General features: G+C 32.9%; 1 protein-coding gene across 1 annotated transcript in view; it reads right to left on the minus strand.

Annotated features, from left to right (window-relative positions):
- The window catches only part of LOC143059557 (uncharacterized), a 106,301-nt gene that overhangs the window by 5,809 nt on the left and 84,754 nt on the right, over positions 1-15,738 (minus strand). The gene's annotated exons all lie outside the window — the stretch shown is intronic.

The following is a 15,738-nucleotide window of genomic DNA, read 5'->3' on the forward strand; positions in this document are numbered from 1 at the left end:
TTTGTTTTGAACAATAAAATATGTTTAAACTAACTTGACCCGAAAAATAACGATAAAAACGGTTACAGATTAAAAAGGTGCAAACGCTATGAATTTATAAAAATATGATTTTGTTTGATTTTTGTGTATTACAACTTCAGTTTACATCTGATTTAAATTCAGGACAATTAAGAGCAAGAAGTTTGCACGTAGTCTTCAGGTTTGCTGTCTGTTTTTGAAGACGGTTAAACGAACGGCAGGTGTTGGTTATTTTTTGGGGTTTCTAGTTGACGCCTCCCAAATCTCCTATGTTTATATCTAGATATTTTGCGAGTTCTTCACTAACGAAATATTACACTTTGAATTACTCTTTATTCATGTCCATGTTAATATATATATATCTTATCGAGTGGTGCTGAATCAACGTGCCTAACTTCTGGTGTAGTATCGCATTCTTGATGGAACACTTATAAAACAAAGAATCATGGGTAATTTCATTGTTCGTACCCCAAAATGAAAATAACGTCACGTCATTGGTTGAATTTCCATTGCAATTGTTTATGACATTATTAACCAATCACGACGTTTTGGTGTACCCCAAAACGAAAATAACGTCACGTCATTGGTTGAATTTCCATTGCAATTGTTTATGACATTATTAACCAATCACGACGTTTTGGTGTACACTTTTGAAATTATTACCCAGGATGCATTAGATTCTGAAACGGCGAAATACAAAGATAAAATAGTATAAAACATTGAGTAAGGATCTATAAAATAGTAAAATACTGTTGAAGACCGTAACTTGACCAATAATGGTTTACTTTTATAAATTGTGACTTGGATGGAGAGTTGTCCCATTGGCACTCATACACCATCTTCCTAAATTTATAATAATTTTAATGCCGCCACATTTTCCCGCCTGTTCCGAGTCAGGAATCTCTGGACTTTGTTAGTCTTTTATGGTTTTTTTCGTATTGGTTCATTTATATGTTTTTGGAGTTTAAAATGACTCCATTTTCGCTGAACTAGCACACACTTTGATCTAAAGGCTAGCTGGAGCCCGCCTCCGGGTGCGAGATTTTTTTGCTATTTTGCAGACCCATTGATGGTCTTCGGCTGTTTTCTTCTCTTTGGTCGGGTTGTTGTCTCTTTGACACATTCCCCGTTCAATTCTCAATTTGATCATGCACTGTGTGTGTTTTGAATTAAGTGGGTTCACTGAATGAAAGAAAACAATTATCGCATTGCTTCAATTAATAAATTGATAGGCATCGGTGACCGAGTAGTCTAAGTAGTACCACTTTGTCAACACTGAGGTTTTTGGTTCAATCCATTATGCAGTGCGTTCGATTCCTATCCAAATTGACTAGTGTTCCTATGGACGATTGATATTCATTTAGAAACACTTAGGCTTCCGCTAGCAATTAAAACTTGCCGACAAGAAATAAAAAGCAGTACTAAAAGTGTCGTTGAAATATTAACAATCATACTACATGTATTAATAAATGAATTCAAAATATTCCTAGTATTCCACATGTTAAATACTTACAAATGTACTGGTCTAAAGTTGAGAGTTGTCTCATTAAAAATTATACCAAATCTTCTTATTTTTATTTTGTAATATTTATTATCGCTCTACTGACTAAATAAAATATTTCTCGTTTTCTCAAGATATGAACAACCTTTAAAATAAAAACTTATGGGTAGTTTATATTGATCAAAATCAATTGCGTTGCTTCTACAAGAAAGAAATTTTGTACATGGCATGAAGAGAAAAATGTCAAGTTCAATACTTACCTTTATTTTATTTCTATCACATGATATAAGTATGCCAGCGTGTCTTACATTTTTCCGCGGATGGTAAAATACAGGTGTGTATGGTTTAGCTTATTCTGAAAAGTTCCTTAAAAGTACCTGTAAAAATTAAGTTATTAATGCCATTTAAAAAAAAATGCTGTATGAAAACTATCGAATAAAACCAAATACACGTATAAAGTACTAGTATCTATTTCACAGATAACGACGTTACTATAATCCCGTCCTGTTTTCCTCAGATATGGCTAACCGAATTAGAGTTAACACTTGGTGTGTATTTACACGAGCAACAAGGTGTACCCTTCCAGAGAACCTGACATCTAATTTTCGTTCCCTATTGTTAATTTTCCTTTTTTGGATGGTGATGTTCCTTTGGCACCATCTAACAGTGTTTATATATCACAACTCGTTCGCTATGCCCGTGTTTGTTGTGACGTTTTCGCTTTAAATGAACGTAATCTATGTCTTACTGGTAAATCATGAATTCAGGGATTTCGTTACCACAAATTACTTAAAACCTTTACTAAACCTTTACTAAATTCTTCCATAGATATACAGATTTGGTTTTGAAGTTTTGTTGTACCTATAGAAAACTTATTTCAAACATGATCATTTTTACGGATATGTTGTTTACCGTGCCCGGAAAGTTAGAAACGATCCTGGTAAACTTATCGATCCTTTAAATAAACTTATTCTAAAAGGTTACCAATTCAACACTGTAATAAGATCTTTGAATATTGTTTGTATTGGTATTAATATTGATTTTGTTAATCAATACAAACAGAACTCTAAACAAAACATTAAGCTAAGGCTTCCTAATTCACGTACAAAACAATGCAAAAAATTCACAATGTTTTATTATAGAATAAATTACTCCATGTACAAAGTGTTACAAGTGCATATCAATACATTTACAAATCAATAAACATATGGCAACCACTGTACCTATATATAACGTTCATGGATCGATCCCGCCCACCCGATCTTCCGTGGACAGCAGTGGGCGTGGATTCCACGCTATACCGTGGACCGGTCGGTAGGCGTGGACCACCGATGTCCACCCAATGCACACGACATACCCTGGACAAGTGGACACGTGGGCGGGCGTTGACCGAAATGTCCACCCAATGCACACGCCCACCGTGGGCGCGTGGAAATGACAGAGTCCACGTGGGCTGTAGTGTAAATTAAATACCAAACTAAATATTATTGTTATATACATACTCACATTCATGGATCTACAATCTTTCGGTACTTTTATCTTCGCATTGCACAAAGTCATGTTTTTCTCTGACTGTTTATGACGTTTTTCACTAAATCCATTGGATGTTGGATGTGTAATGATTGATAATTTAGTCTTTGGTGCATGATTTTTTTTATTAGTTGTTATTGGCTTTGAACCAACTGTCAGTAACTGCGAGTACTCTCAGATCTGTGTTTAGTGTCTTTTTGTTGTTGGGATATACAAGTACCCGGCCACGTCCACTCTGTGATTTTGTTAGATGTATTTCTATTTGTATCCATCGGATGAGTTGAGCCTTTTTCAACTGATTTTTATAGTTCGTTCTTATGCTGTACCGTAACACCACTGTCCCAGGTTAGGGGAGGATTGGGATCCCGCTAACATGTTTAACCCCGCCACTGTCCCAAGTCGGAAGCCTGTAATTCAGTGGTTGTCGTTCGGTGATGTGTTACATATTTGTTTTTTTTTTTTGTGCATAAATTAGGCTGTTAGTTTTCTCGTTTGAATTGTTTTACATTTGTCATTTCGTGGCCTTTTATAGCTGACTATGCGGTATGGGCTTTGCTCATTGTTAAACGCCGTACGATGACCTATAGTTGTTAATTTCTGTGTCATTTGTTCAGTTCTACTTCTAGAACAGTTCTGCGGTTAGAATTGATTCCAAATCATACGGCTAGAATTGATTTATAAATTCTACGGCTAGAATTGATTTATAAATCCTACGGCTAAAATTGATTCATAAATTCTACGGCTAGAATTGATTAATAAGTTTTAAGAACTCTTTGTCTAAATTTAAAGGCTTCGTCAAATAAGCAATTAATATTATATAGAGTTTTGCTATTTTGCCGGTTTTATTTCAGATATTTCGTCGGCAAGAGAACATGTTTAACCCCGCCATATTCTGCATGTATGTGACTGTTCCAAGTCAGGAGCCTGTTATTCAGTGATTTTCTTTTGTTGATGTGTTACATAAATTATTTGTTTTCCTTTCATTTTTTTTTAACATAAATTAGGCCGTTAATATTGGGGCGGGGGGGGGGGGGGGGCATTATTATTTAAATTGTTTTACATTTGCCATTCCGGGAGTCAGGATGGCTCGTTTTACATACCAAATTATCTGACCAAATGTAATACCTTGTTTCCCAATCCACCAGGGGCGGATCCAGCAATTTTAAAAAGGGGGGGTTCCCAACCCAGGAAAAAGGGAGGGGAGGGTTCCAACTATATGTCCTCATTTTAATGAATTGATCGTCCAAAAAATAGGGGGGGGTCCAACCCCCGACCCCCCCCCCCCCCCCCTCTGGATCTGCCAATGATCCACTATTATAAATAAATATGTTTTTAAATTAAACTTAAACTGACCATATTTGATTTCATCATATAAATCTATATACATTTAGCTGCACACTGCAGGAATCCAGTTATATTTTTAGGCAAGGATACCAATTATATTGGAAAACATTAATGATTTCAAAATTTTATTTGCACTCAATTTATAGTACTAGCATGTCCTCTTTTTATTCAAAATATTGAATCGTTTACGAGTAGTTTTCATACCTCGGACGGACCTGTTATACAAAAATCTTTTGACCGCATCAATTTAAACTGACCTTATTTGCTCTTTCTTTCTCCAAATCTATATAGCTGCACAGTAATTCAGTTATTATTTTAGGTCAAGAGGGACTGTAATATACAAGTTACAGCAATATTGGAAAACAATGACCTCAAACTTTTGTTTGCATCAATTTATAGTGCCAGCATGTCCTCTTTTTATTCAAAGTATTGAATCGTAAATATCAGTAGTTTTCATACTTCAGACTGAGTCGTGTAATAAAATCTTTTGACCACATCAACCAAAACTGACCATATTTGCTTTTTTTTTATGCAAGTCTATATAGCTGCACAGTAATTCAGTTATAATTTTAGGTCAAGAGGGACTGTAGTATATACATAACTGCAATATTGGAAATCAACGACCACAAAAAAAAAATTCGCATCGATTGAGAGCGCCAGCATTTCCTATTTTTATTCAAAATATCGCATCAGAAACAAATATCAGTAGTTTTCATACCTCAGACAGACTCATGTAACAAAATTATTTGTCTGCATCAATCAAAAGTGACCATATTTCACAGCATCAACCAGAACTGACCATATTTGACTGCATCAACCAAAACTGACCATATTTGCTCTTTTTTATGTAACTCTTATAGTCGCATAGTAAACTTGAAATATTTTTATGTAACGATGGATTGTATAATACAAATGATAGAAATATTGGAACACAATGCTACCTAATTTCGTTTGCATCAATTCAGAGTGCCAGCGTGTCCTCTTTTTATTCAAACTATTGCATCATAAAAAAATATCAGTAGTTTTCATACCTCAGACTGACTGGTTTAACAAAATTATTTGTCCGCATCAACCAAAACTGACCATATTTGCACTTTATTATGTACATTATGTAAATCTAAATAGCTGCAAAGTAAATCACTTATATTTTTATATCAGGATGGATTGTTTAATATAAATGAAAGCAATATTGGAAAACAATGACAACAAAATTATGCTCGCATCAGTTTATAGTGCCAGCATGTCCTCTTTTTATTCAAAATTTTGAATCGTAATTTCAGTGGTTTTGATATTTCAGACTGACTCATATAACACAATTATTTGTCCGCATCAACCAAAACTGACCATATTTGACAGCATCAACCAAAACTGACCATAAGTGACAGCATCAACCAAAACTGACCATATTTACACTTTATTATGTAAATCTTAATATATACATATAGCCGCATAGTAAATCACTTATAGTTACATATCACGATGGATTGTATAATTCAAATGACAGCATGTCCTCTTTTTATTATAAATATTGAATCGTAAACAATTTCAGTAGTTTCGATATATCAGACTGAGTCGTTTTAACAAAATTATTTAACCGCATCAACCAAAACGGAACATATATATACTTTATCATGTAAATATATATATGGCCTCATTGTAAACCAATCATATTTCTATGTCAGGACAGATTGTATGATAAAGATGATACCAACTTTGGAACACAATGTATACCATATCTAAAAATGTTGTCCACATCAATTTAGCGCGCCATTATTTCCTCTCTGTATCCATAAAATTATTATAAAATAATGAACTGTCACTAAAGTTTGAATTTGTTTGTTTTTTTAAACAAAACTATTTAACGGTATCATCCAACACTCACATGACTGATTCATATACTTTATTTTAAAATGAAAAGTGCATGTATGGGTAATTCTCTTCTTGGAATAGTATACTGTTAATCATGTTAATCATGTTAATATAATTTGAAGAACGTCCAGTGGCATATGTTTCATTCATGTTCAGATCGAGTATATTTTTCTGACGTTCCAGACTCCCAGATATCATTTATTATCGTTATGGATAAGTCTTGCTAAATTGACGAGATGGTGCAAATGTACATAGTTTTTTTACGTTATACAATACTTTTTTCATTAATATCCCATAATTCATTCAATGTACAATTTTCGTTTGAACATTTTTCAAAACAGAATCATGAATGTAAATCCAAGGCAAACAAAATTTCTGTCTTCGAGCTCTTTCTGTAACATGATGCCTAAAAATAAGTACAGAATGCGATCTTTCGAAACGCTATAAAAGACGGCAAATGTCTGACGTGCTTAGCACTGCTGTGAAAGGAGAACCTGTCCCCGCAAAGAAATCTACAAGTACCGTAACTGGTCCAAAACCAGTGGCAGTGCCGTCTAAATCATCAACTGTTTCTTGTTCTAATATTCCAAATGATGTGAATGATGTTGAAATACCAGACTTTTTGTCTGATGATGAAGCTATGGCTAATGTTTTGAATGACATTAACAACTTTGACACACATCAAGTACCTGTTCAGAATAATTCTCAGTCAGTGACAAATGCGCCAACTTGTAATTTAAACACATTTCAGATTCCAGCTGGATTTCAGACTCCGTCAGGTTTCGCCATCAGCGGTATTAACAATTGTTCTGTTAATTTTTACTTTTAACAAAAGTAATGACTATTGGTTATTAAATGAATTTGTTCAAATTGTTGTTCTGTTAACTGTTAATTCTGTTGTTATGACCAAAAAAAATGAAGCTTTAAACTTACAATTGCTTTCTTTTATTGGAACCCATAATTACAATCGGATAATTGTCATCACTATGTGTCTGTCGTCTCTTTCAAATATAAAAAGTAATTTTGGTCAGCTATGTCGTTTAGTACTTGGCATCACTTTGTGTCTGTTGTCTCTTTCGGTATAATAAAACACTTACAGACTGGATATTCGTGGAATAGTAAGTTTATTGTCCCCTCGGATACAACTATTGCCCTCATATAAAACAAATCACAAAAACTTATGTGACAAATTAGATAAAATGTCAAACTCTCAAGCTCATGAGAAATCACAACTATATGAAAACTATAACCAACTTTCAAACAAACTTGATAAAATTTCAAAAGACAGTGATGCTATATCCAAAAATCTTAATAACCTTGGTAAACTATTTACAGTCAGTACCGACAAAGTGTCTCACTCATTTAAAGAACTGAACGAACAGAACTGTCAAGTCAATAGTAATCTTGAAATTCTGAGAAAGATATCCATAATCAATGATACTGTCAGTAGAAACTTATCTAGCCTTTGTCAATCTGTTAAGTTACTTGAAACATCAATACCTTTAAGAGAAAGTCCCCAGATGTCTCGCTCACGAAGAACACAGGATAGTTCAATCCTCAATTGTGATACTTCAAATCGTTACCAAGCTCTGTCTGACTACCAGGATTCACCAGACGCAGAACAGGAACAAATTGAAAGTAAATCAAAGAAGTCCGCAAACCATAAAATACTATTAATGGGCAATTCCCATGTAAAGTACATCAATACAGACTACTTCTTAAAAGATTGTATTGTTGACAAGCTCACAGTGTTAACTTTTTAAGAAGCAACTGAGAAAATTCAAAACTATGATACAGATTATGAATGTGTTTTTATTCATTTCTTTACAAATGATTTGCGCAATAATACGCCTGAAGCTTGTTTACAACTTTGTTCAGATTTAATTGATGTGATAAAGTCTCATTGTACCTTTGCTAAAATTACAATTTCCTTGCCATTTGCTTGTCTCAAAGATCAAACTCTTAATGATAAGATTATGAAATGTAATGTACTTTTACAGTATACATATCTAAACAGTTTATATATCTTAATTTGTGACAATCATAATTTAGGTAGTAGAGGAACTCCTGTTAAAAAGTTCCTAGCCAAATATGGCCTTCACTTGAAAAAACAAGGTATGAATGTGTTTGTATGAAACATAAAATATCAATTAAGAAAGCAAATGGGCTTGGAAAATGTCCAACCCCACAGTCAACAAAAAAGGGAAAATAACTACCAAAAAAGGAACAAACCCCAAATAGGTCCACATGGTACTGATTTTGTAAACCAGAATTCCTGGCATGGTACAGGTAATATGAAATTTAACTCTAACAAAACAGAACAAAATTTAGAACAACATACCCCACAACTCCCTTTTATGTATCCTATGTACACAGGTTTCAATCCTAGTATATTTGGCTATATGCCAAGTTTGTCACAACAAACTGGTAGAAGATAAAAACTTATTACTCAGTGGTAACTACATGTAATATGTACTTGTAAATCAACTTTATTTTTTTCAAAGCTATTAAAGCAAGTATTATTTGCTTATGATAATTATAAATACTATTTTTTATTTTATTTTTTATGTACATGTATGTTGCACAAGAATGTTTTGATCCTCTATTATACATGTATACATATACTCTTATGTAAGTCAAGTTTAATATTTTTGTTTGTTAAGCTTTTATTGGCCAAAGAGGCCTTCATTTATGCATGTACCATAATTATAAACTTTGCATACATGTATATCTTATAAACATGCATATTGATCCTTTTGTATAATTTACAATAGACCAATTTTTTTGAATTTTTTGTATACACATTTTGTAAACATGGTGAAACAGTACAGTATGTAACAAATGCAATCATACAAAATGTCTCAATAATTTAAAAAGCTTTCAGAAATTAATTGTCTGTTCTCTGTGTGAATGCTAATACTATAAAATCATGGGAGTAATTGAGTTATCTCTCCTTGATCATATTAATGTCATCTAATAAGTAACATTACTTTATTACTCTATTTACTGTAAAATTTGTTACATTACTGTATAAGAAATGTATATCTATGGGTATTTCAGTTTTTTCGTCTTTTTTATGTCTGATTATTTTTTTCCTTCTGTGTTATGGTTATCAACAACACTTTACATGTAAGCTGTTGGAATATTAATGGTTTTAAACTAAAAAGATACAACAAGTACAGTGATTCAGATTTTATTAGTGAATTCAATAAAAAAGATATTTTTTGTTTACTTGAAACCCATTGCTCTCTTGAAGATGCATTGGAAATAACAGATTTTAAAGCTGTGCATCTTAGTCGGCCCATGTCTGCACGCACAAGAAAACGCTCTGGTGGTATTTCTGTATATGTAAGGTCTACACTGAGACCTGGAATAAAATTCTTAAAACACAAAACAAATGACTACATTTGGCTTAAACTTTGTAAGCAATTTTTTGGCTTACCTGAAGATTTATATCTATGTTTTTTATATAACCCCCCTGCCAATTCAACATATTCTCAATCTCTAGCCTACGATATTCTGGAATATGTGGAAAATGATATAGTAAATTATTCCAAACTTGGAAAGATTTTAATTGCTGGTGATGTAAATGCTAGAACAGGGTCCAAACAATTGGACTTTATTCAAAACGATAATTTAGATACTCATATCTCTTCTTTATTTGAAGATTATAACCCTGATTTTGATATACCAGTCCGTCATAGCCAAGATAGCATTTTATCCCCAAGGGACAAGACACTTAACGACTTGTGTGTGCAGACAGGGATCCGGATCTTAAATGGTGGAACCCCTGGTGATTATATAGGTCAGCTTACATGCCACACCCCTATGGGTAGTAGTGTGGTAGACTATTTTTTTTATAGGAGTGAGACAGGGAGATCATTTACAACATTTTTCTTAATGATATTCCAGATATATTTGATGAGGATTGCTTTCCAGTTAAACTAAATAATACAAAACTTAATTGTCTGATATATGCAGATGATATAATTTTGCTTTCTGAAACTCCTAGGGGTCTACAAGAATGTCTTGATAAACTACAGATCTATTGCAATAATTGGGGACTGGAAGTTAATATTACTAAATCCAAAGCCATGATTTTTAGCAATTCTGGTAGACTTCTTTCTACTCAATTTCATTTAAATAATACCCCCCTAACAAACACACAAAATTATAGTGGCAAATTTAGTATTAATGGCAAATTTACAGATGCCCAACATGAAATGTATAATAAAGGGCTAAAGGCCTTATTTAAACTAAAAAAATGTTTCTCAGGTCATCAGCCAAAAATAAAAACTCTACTTCATGTTTTTGACCATACAGTTAAATCAGTTTTTAATGTATGGCAGTGAAATATGGGGTGACATTAACTTTCACAAACTAAACACTCAAGGGGATAACTATTTCAAAAAACTATGTGAAGACCTGGCAGTAGAGACGGCTCATTTAAGCTTTTGTAAATTTATAATTGGAGTAAGTAAAAAAGCAACAAATATTGCAGTTATGGGTGAACTGGGCAGATATCCTCTATTTTTTGGAGGTTTTATTAAATATGTTTAAATACTATATACGTTTAAAAAAATCTGATGATTTATTATTAAAAGAGGCTTCAACCTCTCAAAGTCTCTACATAATGAGCAGAAAAAGAGCTGGTATACTAGTATTCAAAATTTATTTAAATACTTTAGCATCAATGAAAATTATGCACTTAATTTAAAGACAAAGTTAAAAAACTATTTATGCAAAAAGATGCAAACAAAATATGATTTAATATGTCAAACTGAGCTTAATAATGATTTCAGAGGCAATAAATTATATGGGAACAAGCTTAGAACTTATAGACTTTTTAAAAGCAGATTTTGCTTAGAAAATTACCTTTTGCAGGAAAATTTTAGATATAGAAATTACTTAACGAAAATCCGTATCAGTGCTCACGATTTAGAGATTGAGAGGGGAAGGTTAAAAAATCTGACAGTGTCAGAACGTATCTGTAAATTGTGTGGTACTGAGGTTGAGGATGAAATTCATTTTCTTCTCCAGTGCCACAAACTTTCAAATATTCGTTTCAACTTTTTAAATGAAATAAAACAACGGTTTAAAAATTTTAGTGGTTTAGATATTAAATCACAATTTATTTGGCTAATGTCTTCTGAAGATATTTTCATACTCCAGAAACTCGGAGAATTATTTGAAAATTTATCTTCATATAGGAAAGTTTCCTTAAATGATATATATATATATAGTAATGCCCAGTGACCCCCCTTTTTTTTAACCTAGTTATATTATTTAACACTGTGCCTGTTGTATTCTTCTACTTGTCTTAATAAATATATTTTTTATAACATTGTGTCTTAATCATATTGAATCACTTGTAATCATTTGTATGTAATTAATGTTGATTGTTCTGCTCCTTGTGGGCGCTTTGATTAGCAATACAATATATTTGATTTGATTTGTTACCGAGTGAATTTTTTCCCACAGAAACATAATCAAACCATAAATCATCTGTAGACGAAACACTGGACGCAAGCTTCGGTCTCTGCCAAAAATTAGCATTTAGCGGGTTGAGTTTGCTCATGTACTTTGTAAATGTGACTACTAGACAATTTACGTCACCTGAAATTCAAAATAAAAAATATTATAGGAAATATTATGTATATCATGTATATCATATTATTATAAAATTAGGATAGTCTAGCTTTATTCGACAATCAAATATAGTCAAGGATAGGTAGCCTTGTCCTTTAAATAAAAAAAAAAACAAAAAAAAAACATAAGATAGTCTAACTTCGGCTGAAGTACAACAATCAAGGATAGGGAACCCCTGTTCTTTAAATAAAAACAGTACAAAATAAAATACTTCATAAGAAATTGGTGTACGGAAGCCTTATACAATCTCTCAGACAGATAAAAAAAAAAAAAAATTAAAAAAAAATTGGGAAGCCCTATTTTATTTAGTTAAAAGTATGGCAACTAGAAAAGGTAGTACAACAGGTCCCAAATCGTCACAAAAATTAAATCAAGACGAGGAGGAAGCATGGACATGCGCTAAATGTACCAAAATCTTCAAAGAGCCAGAGGCTCAACTTATGGAATGCCAAAGGTGCAAGGAACATTTTTGCATATCCTGCCTAAAGAAAACAAAAGCGGAATACAGCATGTTATGTAAAACAGATGCAATGTGGTTTTGTGGAAAATGCAGGATAGTCATGGAACAACACGCTGTTACCGATATTGAGATAGAAAAAAGGTGCAAACAGATAATGGAGAGTTATGAGGAAAGAATTACATCACTCGAAAAAACAGTTGAAAATAAATGTGACGAGGACAAAGTCAAGCAGATTGTTTGTGAGGAAATTAAGAGCTGCAATGAAGAGATGGTAAAAATGATGGTAAAAGAGGAAGTGAGCAAAATAGAGGCACCAATCACAGAAGAAGGTTGTGACGAGGATAAAGTGAAAGCCATAATAACAGAAGAAATAAGCAAGATACAAAAGCCAGATATTAAAGGAGATAGTGACTCCACTAACAGCGAGATAGATAAAGCAGCGAAAAATATAACAAGGAAGGAGACTGTTACAAATGTCCTCGAAGAAATCAATGAGAGAAAGTCCAGAGAAAATAACTTGATCATCTTTGGGATTCCGGAAATAGACGAAGAGAACAAAGAAGAAAGAGAAAACACTGACAAAGAAAGAATAAATGAGCTATTTAAAGATTGCAAAATACAATTGGATAAGGAAAACTTGAAGACAATTAAAAGACTTGGAAAATTTAACAAAGAAAAACTAAATAGACCAATCCTAGTAAAATTACCAAGTGCAGAGCCTAAGATCACCTTATTCAGAAATATACACTACATAAAAACAAATCCAAAATATGCAAAAGTGGGAGTTAGTAACGACCTAACCCAAGCAGAAAGAGAGCAAGAGAAAAGATTATGGGACCAAGCAAAAAAACAAACTGAGGAAGAGATTTCGGGGGACTACCACTTCAGAGTAAGGGGCCCACCTTGGGCAAGGAAGGTTGTCATATTAAAGAAGCTAGACTCCTAAAAGGAAAAAGAGGAAAAGAGGATGTAAATAATTTTAATGGTAACAAGGTTTTTAAAAATGTAAAAACAGATAATTTTACAGTTTTACCCAAATTGAGCTGTATATACAAAAATGCAGATCAGTTATTTAACAAGCTGCCTGAACTAATAGTACGAACACGAGACGACAAACCAAAAATAATTGGTATCACAGAGGTTAAACCAAAAAATAATCGTTATAAACCAGGAATCTCAGAATATTCTTTAGCCGAGTTATCTGACTACAACATGTTTGGTAAAAACCTAGACGTCGACACAGGCAGCGGTCTTTTATTGTACATAGATAAACAACTGGACGCATCACAGGTCCATATGAATACAAAATTCCAAGAAAACTTATTTATTAAGATCAATTTAAATCAGTCAGACCAGCTATTATTAGGCTTAATATACAGGTCACCATCAAATAGATCACAGGAGTACACTAAACAATTAAATTTACTTACTACTGAAGCGTGTAATAAAGGCTACTCACATATCTTAATAATGGGAGATTATAATTATCCAGAAATAAACTGGGATAGTTGGAATTCACCAGGTGATAGTACAGAAAGTAATGAATACAGATTTTTAGAAAATCTACAAGAAAATTTCTTATTTCAACATGTTACAAGACCAACAAGATGGAGAGGCACCAATACACCACATACCCTGGACCTGATTTTAACCAATGAGGAGAATATGGTCTCAAATTTAGAATACCAAAGTCCACTAGGAAAAAGTGATCACTGTACCATGAAATTTGACTTCAATTGCTACACAAATATTAAAAGCAAACCTAAATTAATTAAATTATTCAGTAAAGGAAACTACATAAAAATAAAAGAAGAATTAAATAAAATTAAATGGCCAGAATTACTACAGAAAGAAAATGATATAAATGAAAACTGGAAATCAGTTTTAAGTATAATTCAAGATATGGACAAAAAGTATATACCAACAAAAGAAAGGAAACAAATCGGTAGAGGGAAAAATAATTTCCCAATGGACAAAAACACCATAGATAAAATTAAAAGGAAAAACATCCTGTCAAAAAAGATTACCCATAATAACGACCCAGAAGTGAGGAAGGAATACAATAAGATAAGGAATCAAGTAACAAGTAGGGTAAATAAGTTGAAGAGGGAATATGAGAAAAATCTATCAGAAAAAGCTAAAGAAAACCCTAAAGCTATCTGGAGCTATATCAAGTCAAAAACAAAAACCAAAGAAGGAATTGGGGACTTACATTTGGATACAGAAGACACAAAATCAGATAAAACGGAAGATAACAGCAAAAAGGCCAAATTACTAGTAGAATACTTTTCCAGTGTCTTCACAAAGGAACCTGATGGCGAGGTACCATCACCAACGCCTGTATTAGTAATTAATGATATGCCATATCAAAAAATTAAGGAAGAAGTAGTGCTGAAACATTTAAATGCATTAAAAATAGACAAATCTCCAGGGATGGATAAACTACACCCCAGACTGTTAAAAGAGATCGCTGAATCATTGGCAAAACCTCTATGTATCATTTATAATCAATCACTTGAAAGTAAGACCGTACCTAACGATTGGAAGAATGCTATGATAAGTGCAATATTTAAAAAGGGTAATAAGTCACTAGCCAAAAACTATAGACCAGTCAGTTTGACATCAGTAGTATGTAAAATAATGGAGAAAATATTACGTGAATTTATAATAGAGCATATGAAAAAGAACAACCTATTCTCTAAAAAGCAATATGGATTTATTGCAGGAAGGTCAACTGGTCTCCAATTATTAGAAGTGATTGATAAATGGACAGAGGCACTAGATCAAGGATTAGACATAGACTGCATTTATACAGACTTTATGAAGGCCTTTGATAAGGTACCACATAAAAGATTAATAGCCAAAATCAAAAATCTAGGTGTCCATGAAGATATAGTAGGGTGGATAACGAGCTTTTTAGAAGATAGGAAACAAAAGGTCGTAGTGAATGGTGAAGAGTCAGACTGGGCTAACGTTACATCTGGGATACCCCAAGGATCAGTATTAGGACCACTCCTATTTGTTTTATATATAAATGATCTCCCAGACCAAGTAGATTCTGATGCATACCTATTTGCAGATGACACTAAGATCTTCAGAATAATTAAAACACAAAATGACAGACAAATTTTACAAGAAGATCTTAATAAGATGGAATCCTGGAGTGACAAATGGCTACTAAAATTTCACCCAGAAAAATGCAAATATATGAAAATAAGTAAGAAATCTAATAGCACTGACCATCCACCAATCTATAGCCTACTAAATCATCCTATAGCACAAGTTAAAGAGGAAAAAGATATTGGAGTCCTCATTGATGCAGAACTCACATTCGAAAACCACATTAGTGAAAAAGTGAACAAAGCAA

Source organism: Mytilus galloprovincialis, chromosome 14 (genome assembly GCF_965363235.1).
Source record: "Mytilus galloprovincialis chromosome 14, xbMytGall1.hap1.1, whole genome shotgun sequence".
Classification (NCBI taxonomy): Eukaryota; Metazoa; Mollusca; class Bivalvia; order Mytilida; family Mytilidae; genus Mytilus; species Mytilus galloprovincialis.